This window comes from Silene latifolia, chromosome X (assembly GCF_048544455.1).
Source record: "Silene latifolia isolate original U9 population chromosome X, ASM4854445v1, whole genome shotgun sequence".
Lineage (NCBI taxonomy): Eukaryota > Viridiplantae > Streptophyta > Magnoliopsida > Caryophyllales > Caryophyllaceae > Silene > Silene latifolia.
Window position 1 is genome coordinate 152,421,108 of NC_133537.1, and position 4,866 is coordinate 152,425,973.

Consider the following 4,866-nt stretch of genomic DNA (forward strand, 5'->3'; position numbering starts at 1 on the left):
AAATAACTTGGTAATCCTTTAGAAGAGGAAATTGATTCCCATATGACTTAGCAAGAACCTACAAAGTATTGCTCATATAAAAAGTGAAATTAGAAAAACAATGAGATGATAATATAAATAACAAAATGAAATTAAGAAAAGAACTAACAATTCCAAAAGCAAAATTAAACCAATTCATGCCAACATAACCAAACAAAAAAGTAATACTCATAAAGCATAATAATCAATTTTTTAAGAATCAAATAAGGTCGTAAGTATCTTAGCGGGTTGCGATTATTTCCATGTCAAATTTAAAGGGGTAAATGTGCATGAGGATTCATTGCAAATAACCGTTTTTTGAAAGGAAAATGAAAAGAGTGAATGAGAATTGAATGTTAAAAATTATTACACCTACTTGTTTAACTTCCATCATAATTGTTCATCGGTTAAAACCGTAGATTAAATTGATGGAAAAAGTTATGGTGAGTTAATCCATCAATTGAAATATTGATGAATGGTGGGGGTGTTTTATTAGGGAAGGATGGTGATTATTGAGTGTTAATAAGGGGAACCCAAAAGTTGGTTAGTCTTTACTTTGATTTACTGATTAAATGTAGCTATAAATGACGTGAGGAGAGTGCTTTTGTCATCTAAGTAGCACTTTGAAGGCTTGGAGCTGCGCCACGTGGCACCTTGGTAGATACTCAACTATCTTTTTATAGATTTTATAGATTAACTATGCCACGTAAGATTCAAACGTGGCAGTCTGTAAACAAATGTGGCATTTCTAAATCCTGCGTGGCATTTCTAAATCCTATGTGGATTTGTCTACATGGAGTTTATGGGTCATTTTACTCTAGCCTTTTAATAGTATTTTATAGATATATGATCTACATGACACCTATTTCACATGATTAATTAAAGTAGGATGAAATGATTAATTAAAAAACAAGTGAAGAGTTTAGATTGAAATGTCGAAAAAGTTCCATATTTTGTGAGAATTTTTTTTCAAAGTTCCACAAAAACTTAAAAAAAAAATGATTATTAATTGTTCATATAAAGTTAAAGACCATAAAAGAAAAGTGAATATGCAAAAAATAAAAATAAAAAACCTCAATATTTATACTCCGTAATTTTTAAGAAAAAAATGGCTTTCTTTAGATCTGACTCATTTGATTACATGCATGTCGATGTCTTCTTTAAGTTCAAGCTCTACCAATATTTCGCATATAAAATGGAGAATTTTTTTTTTATTTTTTTTTTACGATTTCTTATTATTATGGGACTGATGACATAATGGAGTCTTTCTATTCCTGATAAACAAGGAAGTTTAAAATTCATGGTAGTGTTATTTTCTTTGTTTTATACAAGAAATAAATGAGGTTGGGTGAGAGATAGGCGAGGGAGGCAGGTTTGGGAGGAAAATGAGTGTTTTGTTAGGGTTACCAAAGGTATTTTATGGATAATTTCTAAAATGGAGCTTTTAGGATTGTGTATTTGTGTTAGATGTAGATGTAGATGTAGATGGGCTATATTGGACGATTTGCTATGGGCCAAGCAAATTGACGAGGCATGAGTATGGTGCGGGTATTTTGCAACTATTATTACTCTATATTTTAAAAATCACAAATTTTCATTTAAGACGGGTTAACTGATCAAGTAGTTAGGGTTAAACAAAAGCATAATGTTTATGAAAATTTAACAAATTTCTTTTATATGCACATGTGGGATGTGGGATGATACTAGGCTTATTTTAATATTAAGACGGATATATCTATTTTAAAGGGAGACTAATTCGTATTAAAATTATAGAGATACCCACACTCCTATGTAGAAATAGGTCAATAATTGTCATGTGAATATATTGGGGAGGGGATACGAAAATATATGGTAAAAAAATATAGGTTATTAACATCTTGGGCTACTAATAAATTTGTGGCCCATAATATATTAAGGCTAATAAGATACTTAGATCCAATAAGTCGTTAATGAATTAGCAGCAATTTTAAAAATCAATATTAACCTGTTTTCAAATATTTATAATTTGATTACATTATCTATATTCTCTTTAACTTTACTTATATTAGATTATACGGTGTATATTGATTATTAGTATTTTAAATTTTAAATTATATTTTGTGCAAATTAATCTTTTATATTTACGCATTTCATCAAACTATTAGTATATTACCTATTCAATCCCGTGCAATTTTTTGCACGGGTATAAAATTAGTATGATAGTCTTGAATGGAGGAATTGAGGAAACAAGTATTCCAGCCAAAAAAAATATAATTTTGAAGGGAATATATTGACAGGATATGTGATAGTCTTGAATGGAGGAATTGAGGAAAGAAGTGTTCCAGCCATGGTATTAGCAACGCAAAAAGATTCTCTCTAGTACTCCACCCTCTTCATTATCTTCCAGTGCCTTTTAAGGGTCCGGATTTTATTTCGGAACGATCTAACGGTTCGCTATTTTGAAGAGGTGTAGAGGAAATAATAATTTTATATTATTGTATTAGAGGAAATGGAGAGAAGAGGTAATGGAGAGGATCCATCCTCATTAGCAACAAGGATAATTCCAACAGTATAATATGCTAATGCTACTGTATATATATTATATTTGCAAGTTTGAAATGTCTATTTGATTCTTTCAATTCAACTTAGTTTCATACTTTCATTCAATATATTTCAATTCAATTCAGTTCAATACTAACTCAATTCTATTTAAATAAATTCTTAATCTAAAGAGATGACTTCACATCAAAATAATAGGGGTCTAAATGTAATATTGATAAATTTGAGAACAACAAAATAGAATCAACTTTTAAATTAACCTAAACTCTAGGAAAGGGAGATTTTTGGGTAGTGATTTGGTTTTAATTTGATATTTAACCTCAAGAAATTCTCATACCTTTTTGGTTACAACAAATTGCAATTGAGAGAGCAAAAGGGAAAAACAATAAGAGTAAGGAGAAGTACAGTATATAAAAGCATTGATTGAATCTTGATAATTTTGAGGAGTAAAGTCAAAAGGGTTGTTGTTATGGAGAAATGGCAGCATGAATATGAGCTCCGTAAACCCCTTCGCTGCATTGTCAAACTCGGTTACATTCCTTTCTTTACATCCATCATTTATTCTTATATCTACCTACCTACCTACCTCTTTTTTTTTTTTTTTTTTTAAAATAATTATAATTAATCGACACCTTGTATGGTATTGATAAACACAAATAGGGGGTGCAGCAATAACCTGCAAGAATGAACTGGAGAAGATGAATCAACAGAATCTGACACAAGTCACTACTCAAAAACCGTTGTTATATAAAAAAGCGGACGTTGTTAAAGCGTCCGTTGTAAAAGGTTATAACAACGGTTGGTTTTCTTAAGGAAACCGTTGTTAAAAATATTAACACCAGTTTTAAGTATAAAAACCCGTTGTGAAAAGTGTGACTCAATTTTGGGGGGAAAGTTATAACAACGGGTTTTAATATACAAAACCGTTGTTATAACTAAAGACAACGGGTTGTTTGTAAATAACCGTTGTTGTTTGTTCTTAAAAAATAAAAAAAAATTAAATTAAATATTACTAGATGCATGCATAATTACGGCCCGTTAGAATTCCGATGCATGCATTATTACTGACATCCTTTGTACATATGAGCGGATAATATGGAATGAGAAGGGTTAGTAATAAGATTTGAAGCAGCATTATTGAGAGATATGATGATGATTATGGCACAACTTTCTAACATATATATTAATTAAAAAGCAACTCAACCCACACATTGCTTAGTATATATACATTGCATTATCTCAACTAACATTTCCATTATCTCAATATATTCATCTCCAAACCCTAACTGCTAAAACAAACTCTACTTAATCTTTCAAAACAAACTCCAAAAACTCCAACAAAATGAATGATTTCATCCTTAAGACTCTTACCATGATCGAGAACAACAACAACTTCATCCGCCGGTTCCTCCATATTGAGGAAAGTTTCAGGAGCTACCTTGCGGATGCTCGATCCGCACTGAAGCACGCCAAAGAAGATGGCTTGACGGAGCGGCGAGATTGCGGCTATATGACGATATAGCAGCTGGCGAACGGAACCTCCAAATAGCCAAGGAGGAGAGGACGGATACGATAGAGCGGAATAAGATCCTCTATGAAAATATAAGAATTGCATTTTTATATATGTAATTTTTTTTTTAATTTATGTATTTATAAAAATATATATATATATATATATATATATATATATATATATATATATATATATATATATATTAATTATGTTTATCTTGCTTCTTCATTGTTTTACTAACTAATTATGCGAACAATACTTAAACAAATAACATAATGGTCGATAAAAACACATACATGCAAAAGAAATAAATAGAAAAAGAAAATAATGACGATGAAACTAATGATTGGCGAGATTTACTGATAAATACTGAACGTAATAGACGATGAAATCAACGGTGTGGCGAGAAGATAAAGCGCGATGAGAAAGTGAGAAAGAGAGAAAGAGAGTGTGTGTTTTGTGTTTGTTTTGTCTGCTTTGTGTTTGTGTTTGTGTATTAAGGGTTGTGTTTTTGTGGGCTGCAGACTTGACTTGTTTGTGTGGTTTATAGTATGGAAGGTATTGACAACGGTTATTAAACAACAACCGTTGTGAAATATGTTTTAACAACGGTTGTAAAAAACACCCGTTGTTAAATAAGTTTTAACAACGGGTTTCAAAAATAACCGTTGTGATTACTTTTCACTAACTTTGCGCCAATTTTGCGCCAAATTATTAACTGTGATTTGTGCATGTGTGACCGTTGTTAAAACTAATAACAACGGTTTTTATAACCATACCCGTTGTAATTGATTTTA